Consider the following 16,129-nt stretch of genomic DNA (forward strand, 5'->3'; position numbering starts at 1 on the left):
GTTACTTAGAAAAAGGACAGTCAGTGCAGGCTTTAAAGCCAACTCGAGTGACAGCTGCCCAGGGCAGGGCTCTTTCCTGCAGCAGGAAGATGAATGCTGACTGGGACTCTTTCTGAGGAGTGTGATGGGATGCCAGGCTGCTGGGCAGGCCACTGTCATGAGCACAGGTGGCAATGATGGGAACAGGGGACATTTCCTTCCACATTCTTTAAAGTCAGTGGGAGAACCAGAGATTTTTGAATGGGGTTTTTGAGGGTAGTTCAGCCTCCACACAGTGGGGGCAGGGAGAGCAGGAAAAGAACAGGGTAGAAAGGGCGGGGCCATCTGCCCCAAGAATTGCTTACCCTGGCATTGTGCTGGCCTCTTTTTAGGAGAAAACCTAAACTGCTTAAGGGACCTCTAGCTGGGCCTGCTGTTTCTCACCCTCTACATCAAGTGTCTAGCTCTCTCCTGTAGGGAGGTCCTCCTAAAATAGGAATGGCTATATACACCCAGCTCGCACTGTGATTTAAGCCCAATCGCTACCAGTTAGAGCGATCCTCGAAACACAATGTGTTTTTCCTGTCACTTATGCAGGCAGGGACTCCTGTGAATGTATTCTCAGCTTTGCCAACAGCAAAAATCATTTTGAAGAAGTCATTCTTTCTAGATGAACAGAATTATTCCCTTTACCTCTTTGCCCCTTGTCTGTCGTGAATAAACAGTCATTTCAGCTTCAGCAAACCTCACTTCAAAATAAGCAAAGCCCAAAACAAAAGAATAAAACAAAACAAACAAAAAAGCCAATAAAGCCATAATACTCTGAAATCCATAATTTCCCTCCAAATGTCACAGTACAAAAACACCAAGTGCCTTCCATGCACATTTGCAAGCCATTTTGGGCCATTCCCAGCTGCTGAATTATTCTGAAATACATTCAAATTAATGGGCAGACCTACAAGGCAGGCATAATTCTTCCATTTATGTTGCTCATGAAACTGTCCCTGTGACTGGAAACTCCATTCACCATTTGCAGTGAACCTAGGATGCAGCCCTACTGCTGAAATGGCCAATCTGCAAGTGTTCCCAGGCCCCATGGCTCACCAAAGGTTCATCAAGGCAGGAGTTGCCCATCTCTCATTTGATTCAACTATTTAGCATCTATTAAGTGCCACCATAGACTCAGCTGTGAGCCACTGTTTTCCTCTGCTGCTGCCCCTATAATGATTTTATTCCTGGGATGGCCCTTTCAACAGTTGGAGCAAACAGACCATTGCCCCCAGACAGGCACCTAATTTAGAAAGAACTTCCTGTTGGAAGCCCCTTGTACCAAGTTCCCAAGTGCTGAGGATATATGGCAACAATCAAGGGGTGGGGGACAGGAACCCCTGGAAGTGCTCATAGGTGTCACATGCACCAGAGGAACAGGAACTAAGATTTTAGTGTTCCCAAGTCTGTGAACTCCTCAAATTCACTGAATTTGCACTTAAGAAATTCACTGGGGCATTATCAAATATATCTCAAGTGTCCATATGGAACCACATGGTGCTTCTCTGGGAGGTGGGAGGGTCGAAGGCACTGGATAGAGGACAAACAAATGAGAGATTCAGCCAGCAAGTGCTGAGCAGAGCTGAGACTAGGGCCAAGTCTCAGTATTCACATTTGGGGGGATGTACATGCTTTATGCTTAGGCATGTTCTGGTGACTTAGCATCCTGCCGCTACCTCTGAAGGGTGTAAAAAATACAAAGGACACTCCTGCCTCACCAAAGTAGCAGAGGTCAGAAAGGGGAGACATGAGGCCTCACCTCAAGGAAGAGAGTGAATTAGAGCTGAGCAGAACGATGGCACTCTAGTAATAGCATTGTGACAGTAACTCCCCCCACCTCCTACAGCAGCAGCTGCTGCAGCCTCCTCGTGCAGCTTCCTGAGTGCCAAGCAACACATTTTGTCTCTCCTAGTTGGAAAAACTCAATGTAGCAGAAACTGTCATTCCACTTTACAGATGGCAAAAGAGAGGCTCGATGAGGTCATACACCGTTCCCAAGGCCCATCTTTTGTGTCTGACAAAGGTGTAGCTGGTTCTACATTTGGGCTCCTTTTAGCCATCAACCAACAGCCAAAAGATGCTATTCTCATTCCATGCTCCCAGGAGGGGTTGGACTCACAGTCTCTGAGAGGACACTGGCTAGGGATGTCTAGTTAGAAGATGGTGCACCCCAGGGTGACAGAGTATGCAGGGGTGCTCAGATCTACACATCATGTTGGTTCCCCCACATACACAGCCCCTCTTTTCTGCTGAAAGCACAGCTGCTCAGCAGAGGGCTTCATGAGGTCCAGAGTCCTCTTTAGCAGCATCCTATCTTCAATCCTTTCTACCCTTATTTCATTACAAAAACGTAAGTGGAAAACCATTATTGTGGTGAGTCAGGCATGCAGGTCCCTGCCTACCTCCATATATTTATGTTTCTTTATGGGTCAACTACCATGGACAACATATATTCATGTTTTTACAACCACATAGCTTTAGGTTTTATTTGACTTAACACTGCAGCCTAAATATTTCCCCTGCTGGTATAGCTGTCATCACTGTCAACATCTTGTTGGGCCACAGCCATGAAATGTGTACCATTTAGCACCGAGACTGCCCAGAGTCACCTGTGGGTGTCACTAAACATGCACATGTTTGTTGCACATCCCAAGGAGGGTTGTGGCATGTGATTAATCCCAAGTGAGGATTAAAAAAAAGGTTTTAGGATGAACAAAACAAAACAGTTTCTATTTGTGAGAGGAAGCACAGGGCAGGTGCTAGGGTGGTGGGCAGGTGTAACACATACAGTGCCAGCGTACCCACTGCAGTCACTTGTCTGCTGGAATCTACCCACCTGCCTTCCAATGAACATCCCCCAATAACAGCAAAGATGATGATGTTAATGGCAGCTACACCAATACAGTCCCCCTTTACTGTTGCTTGCTCTGGTCTCTAATAGTTCCTCTTCACCAGTGGGACCTGAAATCAATCTGTAGTTGTCAAGGGTGACAGGGAAGGCACCGATATCTGCCATATTGTCTCTGTTGGCTGACAGGACTGGGTCATGCCTGCTTTAGAATAAAAAGGGTCTAATTCTTATGGGCTAGATGTGAAAATGTTTTCCACGGATGCATTTGTTTTACTACTTGGTACTTGGCTGTTGGTGCTGTTTTAGGAGGCTGTGGAATTTGGACCTCAGTCTGGAAGCCCAGGGCTAGAACAGAGGGTTACAGCCTTTCTTTCTTCTAATGTACTTCTGTACTCTGGTTTGTTGAGAAATGAGTCCCAGCCCCATGTTCTTGCCACCATTAACTGGATGTGCTGTCCCCACAATTCTGGACTGAGAGTCTGAATCAAAACTCATCTTTGAACCTCCCTAAAGTTGTTTCTTGCCAGGTATTTGGAAACAGTGATGAGAAAAATGGCCATTATAATTATGGAAATAGACTAATCAGGCCGATTCCAAACCTCTCAAGAGAATTACAGCATTCATGGTAGGGGGAAAAGTGCACTAAGAAAGTCCCTGCCTAGAGCAGCCCTATAGTTCCCCCTTAGGCCCTTTCTCCAATAGCCCCACACAGGGAGCATCCCTCCCTGAGCACTGCTGTACAGGGTTTCTGCAGTCCTGAGGAAATGTGCCTGTCACCAGCAGGCTGCTCAGCTGAGGCTGCCTGCTATGGATGTTTCTAACATTCATTTCCAGCCACATTTTGGCCCAAAGCCCTGAAGCTTCTTTTCAGGAAGAGAGCACGCAGCCTCCCAATTTCATTTTGCTTTCTTACTGCTTGTTCAAAGAACAATCATCTATGATAAAAATATCATCCTCAGGCAAAAAGAATTGAATTCAAACATTCTTAAGAACAGATTCAACAAGTTTCCCCTCACAAACAGAACAGAACAGAACAGAACAGAAGCACAAAGCTGCGTCATTTTTGGTCCCTAGTTACCCTAACAAATAAAGGAAAGAATGGGAAGGAGAGTGTATTCAGAAGACAGACTTTCTGACAGACTTCAGAGTGACAGTGCATTGGCTATATTCCACTAAATGGTCTCAGCAGCCCTACAAGGGGGACAGCCACTAGTCCATCACAGACGACATGGGGGCCTCGCAGTACCAGCAGTGTGCCCTGGGTTGCACAGCTCGTCTTAAAGAAAGTTTCAAACCCAAGCAGCTGTCTCCTAGGACCCATGTTCTTACCCACAACGTTACACTTGGTATTTGCATGCAGCCATGGTCCAAAAAAGCTAGGAAGCTAACTCTTGGTGAATAAAAACTAAAATGTGTTGCTAATTGATTGTTCTCTTTTCTCTCCTTTCCTTCGTTTAGTGAGAATGATGTTGATAACAGAATCTTTGCCCTGTCCGTGCTAAACACATGCACTGCCAGTGAGCGACAGCTTCCGCCCTTCACCCCACACTTTGCTTGTCATGATGCACAAGATGTCAGTTTACATATCCTATCAGCAAAGTATAACAGCAGAGTTCCCAAAAGCCACCGGGCATTTTCTCCTCTTTTAAACAGCACACTGGCATCACAGCTCAAGTTTTTTCATTTACTTTGACTTGAGCAACTAAGAGCCCCAGCCTGAACAGAAGAGCCATGGAAGCTGGGGGTCAGCTAAGCCTAGTGGGTCACACCTATAATCCACCCAAGGCTCCAGGACTGCCAATGGTTCAAGAGCAGGCTGGGCTATGTAGTTTTAGATCAGTTCAGAATACAATATAAAGCCATGCTGTCCCCAGTCCCCCCAAAACGGAAGAAAAGTGATGCCAGTTCTTTTTTTTTTTTTTTTTTTTTTAAGAGGCAGACATTAAAGAGGTCTCAACATAGAACAGATAAATCCTGGGAAAGGAGGAAGGAGGTAGAGGAAAGTACACAGGGAAGACCAGCAGGCCGGAAATACGGGTCCAAGTTGATCCTGCTTCCTGAGACAAAATTTCTTCAGGAAACCTTAGCTTCTGCTCTTAAAATCTAAACATGGTGGGAAGTGGCTTGCCTGTATCATGCAGGGTAATCACCTTAGAGGACACTAATTGTGTATAGTGATCATATCTACAAAGCACTATACACTGACAGCTGTACCAATGCTGTGTACCACAGCATAGTCAAGGTGAAACAGCACAGAAATCCAGTTGATAGGTTTGATTTCGTAGATCTGCCTCCCTGACAAAACACAGGGAACACAGGAGAAGGGCCAAGGGTAGGGAAAAAAGACAGAAGCTATCTTGTTCTTCAATAGCTATCTGGGAGGGAAAGAGTCCCACAGTGAAGAGCCTTGAGAAAAACAGAGCTGAACAAAAGAAAATCAATTGGTTTTCTGGCCAAATGAGGGGAGAGACATCCTGAGCAGGAGAAACAGGGTATTCAAAGCTCTCAGGGTACTTGATGAAGTCGGCAAGCACAAAGTAGATATGGGCTTAGTTACTTGGACTGAGATATCCAAGTGGATAGGCTGGCAAGGGGCCACTCAGTGGAAGTGATTATAGGCCAGGGATTATATTAAAGATTGTCCGGGGCTTCTTAGACTGGGAGTATTGTCCTTGAGATAATACTTAAAACATATATTCCACCCCATATAGGCTGCTCTGGATTAAAACCAAGAAGCAGAGAAGCCAATGGGGTTGGATGATCATTAATGAACTTACGATGGCCACTAATTACTACAAAACTTGGTGGGAATACAATGGAAGAGGGAAAACCAAGAAATGTTGCAGAGAAAGAAATGCTTAGGGAGGCAGGAAATAGAAAGGGAAGGAGTGAACTCTAAAGCTGGAAATAATCACAGTGCATTTTATCATAATTAACATAAGATACTCATGCAATCCATCCTATTCCAACCATCAAATGGCTCTTCCGTCCCAAGCAAAGATGAGAGGCTCTTTATGTGCAGGCCGAAAGAACTTTACAGCCCCCATTCATTCCACTGTGCCACTGGAGAGCCACTTCTCACATTAACATGACGCAAACAAGCTGCAACAGCTACTTGAGGTAACGCGGACTAGAGGAGTTTCATAATGGGAACAGCAGAGCCTTTGAAAACAAGTGCCACTGGCAGTGTGTAAAACCTGCATGAGCTAAACATCACAATCAACAGAAGCTACCTACCCCAGCCCCATAGGCAAACCACAGAAAGAGCCATAGAAGGAAGGCAAGGCACATTTTTATCCATAAAGTTTTGTTATCCTATCTTGGCAACTGAGAATTTCATAGAACTGCATGAGGCGACATCTTGTTCTATCACCGTGTTCAAAACAACACAACTTTAAAACTGTATTTCCTGCAGCCACCCCACCGCCATAGAGCAGGCCCGCCGACACCTACCTCAGCCTACAGGAAGGCATACCTAAGTAGGTATACATCAGTAGGTTCCAGCCTTACACTGGACTGTGGAGATGATTTATCTTAGGGCTAATTAAAATAAATAAAGGCACCTACAGCTCTCCTGGATTATGGCACTGGGCCATGTACTATAGACATTCTCTCTGACATCTGTCTCCTTCCAGAAGCTTCTTTCTTTAAAAACATCTCCATCTGACATCTGGGGAAACCTATTGCTTGGTTCCCTTCTCCGGGAGTCCTGCAGTTTAAACAATAGCTCGCAGATGTAAAGGAGACCACCTCCACCTCCACCTCCTCCTGTGCAGATGAACACCTCAGGATTATTATGAATGTCTGCAGCTATATTTTTTAATCCTTGTCTTTTTCTTAAGTGTTTTAAAGCTAGTTTTTATGAGAATATAACGTATGCTTTTACTGCTAATTACTGGTCTTAAGGTACTTTTTTTCTTTCTGCATTATGCATAGATGGTTAAAAAAAAGTGATGGTATCATTTAAACATTCCTTCCCTGTAGTGCAGGACACGCCAAGTTTTAAAAGCGAATCTCAAGTTCCTTTCAGGAAGAAGACACTGTGATTATAGCAATTTCTGTGTAAAGCAGAGAGTCACACAGTGTAATTCTACAAGGAAGCATACTTCTAGAAAAGTAAACACTGAGCTTTCCATGATCATATGTGAGTGGTTGCAAACACCGAACTTGGCGTGACCTCGGCTTATGTGCCTTCTCTGCTATCGAGCCATACACGATGAACTAACTACTGGCAACCCTGGGTCTTGGCAGCTACAACAGCAGAGTGTAGCTCTGAGCTGAGACAACAGAGGGAGAGTGCACTCACAGGGCCTGGCCTGGCATTTGAAGAACAGAGATCCTGCTTCCCAAATGCTAGGTGAGCATCCTGGTGCTGTCTCTAAGGCATAGGGAGCTTTGCCCTCTGACAAGTCTGACAGTCAGTAGTGAAGTGTGGGGTGGTAACAGACCTCAGACCCTAAGATGTAAATGTTGATTCTCTATACAGGTTGTAAGCACCAGGAACATACCCATGAAGACTGGTCAGGCTGGTCAGGAAAAGCAAAGACTCAGCATTACTAGGAAGAGTGTACAGATGTGATTTGTTTTAAAAACACACTGGCCTGAATTTAATAAAAAAAAAAAATCTTTACTTTAGATTCAAAACAATGAACAACTGCCTTAGGCAGAGTTGGATACCTCAGGCTGAAGTAGAATAGATTCCTCCTCCAGGTAGGTATGGAGTCCACATTTTCTGGTTTAATTAGATTAAAAAAAAAAAAAGTTTTGGTTAAAAAGAAAAAAAAAATACAGCTTTAATTCTGAATTACAGCCTTGATGTTCCTTCCAAATGTCACTCTGCACACTTGTGTGTCTTGGTCCCTCTCACCTGGACTGATGTTTGCAGGGCACTGGCAAAACACCCAGAGAGCCCAACAAGTTCTAGCAAAAGGCTGCCAAGTTAGAGAGCAGGTACAGGAAGGAGGAGTACCCAACCCCTGCTTGGCAGCTTCCACTTAGTGAGCCCTGCCATAGGCCAGGCTGGGCAGGAGCTGTGTACTGGGGTCCAAGAGGACACCAGATCTGATGCTAGCTCTCAAAAGTTCACAGCTAACATGGACGAGCCGAGTAAAGTTCTATGATTAGCATAAAAAGAAAAATACTCCCTTAATTATCAATACCTCACCATCCTTGCAATTCAAGGGAAACAGCAGTATGGTTGAAAGATCACAGCTGCATCCTCAGGGGGTATCTGGTGAGATGATCAGGAAAGCAAGCTTCTCTTGTGAACAGTGGGTCTAGGCAACACTCATGGATGACTGCAAAAATTGCTAAGGCAAAAAGATGATGGAACGATGTGATGGCTAGTTTTGGTTTTAAAACATGCTACACAAAGGATTGCATGCCTAGGGAATTGACCAGGTACACATTTGGGTATATTGGTGAGAGTTTACAGAGGAAACTAGCATGTAGGGCTGGATGAATTGGGAAGTAAACCCTCAATGTAGACCACACTATTTATGATGACTAGTGTTGACTGAGAACTTGTAAAGTTAAGAGTTACCTGGAAGTGGGCCTCTGAGCTGCATTGTTTGACTGAGCTGGGATGACTCACTTTGGTTGCACTATTTCCTAGGCTGAGAACCTTGGATCATGTAAGGGTGCAGGAAGCTAGTTAGTACAGGCAGATACTGCTCTCTGCCTCTGACTGTGGACATCAGGAAGAGGCTACCGATTCCTTCTCTCTCCCACCAATAAGGACTGTAATATGAAATCATGAGCTACACGAACTGTTTCTCCCTTAAGTTGCTTTGGCCAGAGTATCTTTATCATAGCAACAGGGGAAGAAACAAAGATCTCATCTAATAGACAGGGACTTTTTGTGGGTCCAAAAAGCTCATGAGAGACACTTTCTCTTGCTTGTGCTTGTTCCGTTTGAGTGGGACAATGAAAAAAAGAGAAACATTTTTCTGTTTTTCCTAGACATCATGTTCCAGGTTCCTTAGCCTTTGAATTTAGATGTGCATCACGGGCTCCTCGGGGTTTCTATTAATTACTTTTCTGCTGCTGTGATAAAACACTATGACCAAAGGCAACTTATGGAAGCAATATTTTATTTTGGCTTAATTTTCAGAGGAATAAGAATCCATCAGAGTGACTAATGATGGAGTCAAGTCAGCAGGCGCTGCAGCCGGAACAGAAAGCTCAGGTCCTCAGTTTCAGGCACAAATCAGAGTGAAGCGGAAGTGGATAAGCTATATAACCTCACCGTCTGGCCCAGTGATGTAGCCCTACCAACTGGAAACCAAGTATTCAAATATCCAAGCCCATGGGAGACAGTCTTCTTCAAACCAACATAAGGGTCTTCCAGGTCTTCTTTCTTGGACTGGAGCTGTATTAATGTTTCTTTTCTGATACTTCCACCTTCTTGAATTAAGCAGTTAATAATTTCCCTGGCTCTTTAGCCTGCAGATGGCTACTGCAGGATTATCCTTGGTCTCATCCTCTGGGCCAATCTAACAAATTCCATCTTATATACACGATGATGTTTTTGCTTCTCTGGAGAACATGAAAACACAGGGGTTTATAATATATATCTCATATAACACCTCACCTAACAGACTAATCCTAAAGGCACAACAAGCAGTGTATGCCTTTGCCAATAGAAGTCTTGCCAAACATCCAAAGTAACTTAAATCTGATCAAGTCTCTAGGTTCAGATTGTTTGAAGGAAATCAGAAGACAAAGAGCATATGAAATGATACCATGGGATACACCTGTCAGAACTCTGAACAAGAAAGCTGCTGAATTCAAACAATCAAATTTCAATCACAACAGGATTATGTGGTGGGTAGGGGAGCTAATAGATTAAGAAATCCAAGAGACATCAACTGAAGGCAAGTGCTGGCCTTATTTAAATTATGGAACAAAGAGAAAAATGTGAAGATTATGTAACTTGGTAATTCAAAGCTTTAAAAGTATGGGCTACAATATTGTGGTTGAACAATTTATACACCTAAGGCTCAGAACATTGTGTTAAGCCTGTAAAAGCCAGAAGACCAAGATGCTCACTGTGAGATGATGCCTTCTAGATGTGGCAGAGATGCTATACCCATGAAATCTCAACAATATGGTTACCTAAATAAGACTGAAATTATAGTCAATGAGTAGGCACACCAGCATAGATGGGGACATTTTCATAAGACCCCACCCCTACACGAAGGGCTACAGCTAACCAATGGCTGCCAAGAAAGGGAGAATCAGCTTTCTCCAGGGATGAGACTCTTGATAAGCTTTTAAAACTCAGTATGCAGTCTCAAACACAGGTTCCTGTGAACATCAAGTTAACTCAGTATAAAATAAATGTGTGTATACCTATATAAATCTATCTATCTATCTATCTATCTATCTATCTATCTATCTATCTATCTATCTCAATAATAATTATAGAGGAAGAGATCATGAGGAAGAGGAAGGGTGGAAGTGTACTCATAAGTAAAATTCTCAAAAGAATTAAATTATGGTCCTCTTTTTTAAATGTGCTTTTTCCTCTACGTGCACATATAAGTTTTTGTGGAGAAAGACGTGTAACTAATGTTAAAAGATTGGTGGGTTGTTAGGTGCAAATATACCATGCATAAAACCCCCTACACTCAAGAGGCCAAAGCAGTAGCCAGCCATGGTACTGCATGACTTTAATCATAGGAACTGGGAGGTAGAAACAGGTAGATTTCTGTGAATTTGAATCTTTTTATTCAGCTCCAGAAAAGTCAGGGCTTCATAGAGAGACACTGTTTCAACCAAAAGAAAGACTGAAGCAGGAAGACCATAAGCTGCAGGCCAAGACGACTGGGTGAATAAGGGTGCCTGCTGGTCTGACCACCTGAGTTCTACTCTTCCATGGATGATGGAAAGAGCTGAGTCCCCTCACAGGTCTCTGACCTTCACAGACAAGTCATGAGAGGTACTTGCAATAAATCAGTAAATGAAAGAAAAAAAATACACGGTCAGAGGGATGCAAATAGAGTCAGAATGAGCAATGGTTTTCCTCATTAGGTTAGCAGAACTAAAGCTAATACGGAAGACCAAGAATCTTTACACACACCAGTGGGAATGCAGTGGCGGGTCTCTTTGGAAGATAAAATAGTTTGGCAGTCCCTCAAGAAATGACTGGGTGACCCAGGAATCCACACCCAAGAGAAATGAGAGTAATGTGTCTACAGAAAACTTTGACACAAAGGTTTATAGCAGTATTATCCTGAGAACTGACATACGGGAGCAAACCTAGCTTCATTAAATTATGCATCAATCACCAGAAAGTCTTATAATAAAACATTTTATCAAGGGGAGGGTAGGTGGAATGTGGTGGGGGAAATATGCTTAAAGTACATTATATACTTGCTTGAGAATAGTCTTACATAAAACAGCATAATGAAAATATATACACAATAAGCTATCAAAATGCTTTAATATTTATTTTAAAATGGCACATGGACAGATCTCATTAAATAGAAAACCCTTGAGAGTAGAGAGAAGTAGCCACATGTTCTATAACTCTGTATATAATGAAATATCCAGAGTAGGCGAACCTTTAGCAACAGAAAATAGGGCAGTGGTTATTATGGTGGAGTTGGGAGGCAAAAACAGGAGGAGGATGACTGACCCCAAAGGATTCCTACGTTTTCTGAGAGGCAGTGCCAGTGTTCTAAAAGTGATGGAAGTGCTGTGCACTCTGGGATTGGTACTGAAAGGCATGAAATGGTACATGTACCTAGGGAACAAGAAGTATTGAGGAAACATAGGTAAGGACACAGGTGAGATACAATCAAGCACATAAAAATATGTTTGGACATGGACGCTCTACAGCAGGCCCTCTTGGTCAAACTGGCTCTGATCCTCACCAACTGTGTGACATTGAGAGCACAGGCCTGGGTCAGCCTGTGGCACAGATGAGAGAGATGCTCATAGAACACAACAAATTCTGTCTGCTTTGTCAACTGCCACCATGGGAACACATAGTGGCTCATGGAAAGCTTCCTGAAGTTTTGCACTGGGTCAATCTTTTAAATTTGTTGTGCTGCTTTTTAGCATGTCCGTCTCCAAAAAGTTCTGAAGTTTTATGAGTAAGTTTTCTTTTGAGCTTTAGGATATAGATGGAGATTTAGGGAGAGGTAAGAGATGTAAGTAATCCCTGGCTAGTGATACAAAAAAAAAAAAAAAAAAAAAAAAAAAAAGGAAAAAAAAATAACCTTTCTACTAGTGAACCCCAGACTCTCTTTGGATAGAGACCTTAGGAGATCAGCTCAACCCAGATGTGGTGGCGTGTTATTAATATCGATAGGCCTGCCTGGATTCTAAGTCACTTGCCTGGATTCTAAGTACACTACACTTGTACATCAACAATGGCCACTTAAGTTAGCAAAGATCTCTGACTCCTCAATAACAAAAGTATTACATAAAGCTAACCAGTGAAACTACAACTAATAGTTTATACATGACATTCTAAATGGAAAGTGCATAGACGTGTTTGCATACACACACACGCATGCACACACACACGCTCACATATGTTCTCAAAACAGAACAGCAGTATTTCACATCATTCAAATTTTCTCCAAAGCAGACTTCTTAAAAAAGTTGATGTTCTATATGTATTAATTGCACAGGGCAATGGGTCAATGAGAGATGTAAGCATGTGGACTAAATTTGATGGTTTTGAAAAATACAACAGAGCCAGGCAGCAATATGTTTTTCAGCTCTGCTGCCTGAGGATGCTACTCACCTGGCCCAAGTTCCTAGCAAAGGTTTTCTTAAACCTGCAGTATCCTGTGTGCTGGGGTGGGGGTGGGGAGCTCAGGGATAGGGATATAGCCCTATGAAAGCTGTTCAAGGGGTAGTGATCAGTGCTGAAGAATATTCCCTCACAAGACCTTCCTATAGCATTCTATATGGGGATAGTGCATGTGTGAATCTGACAAGTGACTAGGACACAGATTATTATTTAAAGTGAGAAGTAAATGTGGTGGTAGATCAGTAGACATGCAGTCCAATTTATAGGCCAAGCATGCATAGTCTACCAAAGAACAGAGCAAAATGCATTTGATTTCACTGCAATAATAGTTATAATGTACACATTTATATCACTTGCCAAAATGAACAATGCTCTTCCCATTTGCCTGTATAATCTCCTTGGCTCCCTCTGGTTTGGTAATTGAAATAGAACTGTGTACTGTGTTGCTTTTCAGAGACAACATCAGCACTAATGTTTGTAACTGAAATGCACTTCCAGTGCACAGTGAATCCTTGTGGAGACTATAATGTAGCATCCTTTCCTGTCCAGCAAAGGCAGACACAAAGCTCAACAATCTACAGCCTGGCAGATTCCTAGTATGGCATACTGCCATGGCCACTAAAGGCTTACAACGTTTCACTGGGGGTAGGGGGTATGACATCTGTTGCCACTTGGGCTTTTCTCTAATTTCCAATGGGAGGTATCACAGTGAGGATGGAAGAAATATCTGGGACCCTCTGATGTACACTAGAGATAGACAGGACATGAAGAAAAATATACCCCTCTGTTGGCAGATGCTGTCTTGCACACCCTCCCATGGGAGGTAGGGAAAGTACTATCATGGTCCATTTACAAGAATATCAGTATCTAGCTATGTTACCCAATAGGGGGACTGTGATACCTAAAGCCTGGGTTCCAGTCTTGGCTCTCCCAGTTCATGCTCTCAGTGACATGGAGCATATCTGCAGGCCTGGCCTGTATGCCATAACCTCCAACCATGCTGTACTTGTCTCTACCTCTCCTTGAGTCCCGCGGTCTGGTGGAGAAGTCTGATCTAGCATCAGGGGGTTCTGATGCTTAGTGGCTCATTAAGGCCTCGGAGCCACTTTATTCTCAGATGATGAATTTTTTTTTTTCAAATCTGTGCTGTATTGGAATATTGGTTATTGCCCAGGTGGCAATGAGAATCTGCTTTTATGAGTGATGAGTGATCACCAGCATGGTGTGGGGCAGCCCGTGCTGGGAACCGCAGGCCAGGTCCACAGGAAACTGCATGGACACACTTGTTTCTTTCAGCAAACATGGCAACAAGGTGCTGATATCCAGCGGACCTCTAATCAGAGGAAGTGGAGAAAGGACACAACGGAATAGGGACAAATAGAGGAAGCTGACACGCACAGACCTGGGCTGACTGTGCCTCTGCTCAAACAAAAACAAGACACTTTGGTTCACCAGGGCACACAGGAGAAAACTGAGCTGCATCTGCTTGGGCTATAAATATGGCTCTGCTCCTCAAAAAATGAGCATCCTGAAGAATGCAAAGACGACAAACTCAAACACTGCCTCCAAGCCAAACAAAACTCTTCTCTAAAGGGCTTTTCTACTGGTTATTTTACCCAGTAACATCTGGTAAATGGCAAGCCCGGAGACAAGTCACAGAAGTAACAGGAGTCACTGAACACATTTCTCTGTTCAAACATGGAAGACAACACAGACATTTAAATATAGCCTGTGACCATGAATACAGCTTATTTGCAGCTAAGGGGCTCATGCAGAAGCTGCATGTCTTCCTACTTGAAAAATCAGCCGTGGGGTTAAAACATCGTCCTTGGGATGTTACTATTAGCACTCCTGGCAGAATTCTAGTAAGCTGCCAGCCAGCCTTACAACCTTCAAGTCCCTAAGAGGTCAACATCACTTGACATGGGATGGGACAAATTCTGAGGTGACCATGACAGCATTGACCAGTGGCCGGCTATATCCGAGGGATGTGATGATGATTAAGCCATAGTCCCTGACTGTGAGAGAGCTGTTATCTAACACAGACTGAAGACCAAGTATCACTGCTGAACACAGAAGATAAAGGCAATATGGCCAGTGGAGTAAACGGCACAGGACCACTTATAGCTACAACAAAAAAGTGTAAAACAGAGTGGCTAGGCATGGACACTCAGGATAGACAAGAGCTCCAAATAGAGAGGTAGGAGTCGGCAGAGCTCAGACTTGGGGAGCATGACAGGTACGCATGACATGGGAATGCTCTGAACCTGTCAAGGAGGGACATATGCATAGAACATAGAAGGTAAGGAGCATTATGGGACCATTAGGGTCCTGGCAACTTGGTTTGGTACAGGGAATAAGCAGCAGGAGGCACCAGTCTGGCATCAAGACTAGCTGGACAGCCACTTACAGGATGGATTAGAGAGCAGTGGCCCAGCAGAGGAAGAAGTGGCTCACCCAGGGAGGAACTCCCTTAGCTCTACGCTGGATAGGCACCATGATCAGGGAAGAAGAGGGGAAAGGGATGGACAACATAGGGGACAGTGGGAAGGTGTCAGAGAGACCCCCCAGGTTATAGATGGAACCCAGGCAGCACAAGGCAACACTTTATTATCCACATGTAGCCCAAGGTGTCAGAAGATCACCCAGGCCAGAGGCAGGAGGCTGCTAGGGATGTGGCTCTAGGGTTAGAAGAGAAGATGGCTTCATAAAGAGATCTAAGAGGGACCCTTGTGGGTATGATGGAGGATAGGGTTGAGGGGAGGAAAACCAAGGCAAGCATCCCAAGGAGGGTCACACCCAGGAATAGGTAGGCAGCAGTAAGGGACGCAGGGGCACACATCTACCAGGGAGGAGAGAAGCCATAGCCTGACAGGCATGTGTGCTGGGGATCCCCTACATAGAGGGAAGTGGGCAAGGGGAGTGATGGTGCATGGGCTTGGGGAGGGCTGCTCCTCAAGGGCTTTTTCCACTTCATTGTGTTTTTGAGACAGAGTCTTGATAGGAAGTCTCTGTTGGCCTCAAGTTCATGATCCTTCCATCTTGGTTTCCCCAAAGCCAGGATGCCAGGCATGTACTACACCAGACTACAATTCTAGGAAGTAAACTATCTTCTATGATAACAACCATTTGTCAGCTCCAATAAATCATAGCTTTTGTGACCATGCTAGAGTTCCTGGCTTCTAAGAATAAATTAAAGGACACCTGGCATATACATCAGGGAAGGGGAAATACATTGAGCCAGAGAAAAGGGTGTTGTATGTAGTGAGAAGGGTATATATGTATTGAGAAGGGTATGTATATAATGAGAAGCATATGTATTCAGTAAGAAGGGTATGTATGTATTGAGAAGTGTATGTATGTAGTGAGCAGGGTACATATGTAGTGAGAAGGGTACATATGTAGTGAGAAGGGTATGTATGTAGTGAGAAGGGTATGTATGTAATGAGAGGGGTATATATGTAGTGATAAGGGTATGTATG

The 16,129-nt window shown here is 43.9% G+C and overlaps 1 protein-coding gene across 3 annotated transcripts in view; it reads right to left on the reverse strand.

The window, feature by feature from the left end:
- The window catches only part of FARS2 (phenylalanyl-tRNA synthetase 2, mitochondrial), a 362,538-nt gene that overhangs the window by 42,577 nt on the left and 303,832 nt on the right, over nucleotides 1–16,129 (reverse strand). The gene's annotated exons all lie outside the window — the stretch shown is intronic.

The sequence above is a fragment of the Micromys minutus genome (assembly GCF_963924665.1).
Source record: "Micromys minutus genome assembly, chromosome: 1".
Taxonomy (NCBI): domain Eukaryota; kingdom Metazoa; phylum Chordata; class Mammalia; order Rodentia; family Muridae; genus Micromys; species Micromys minutus.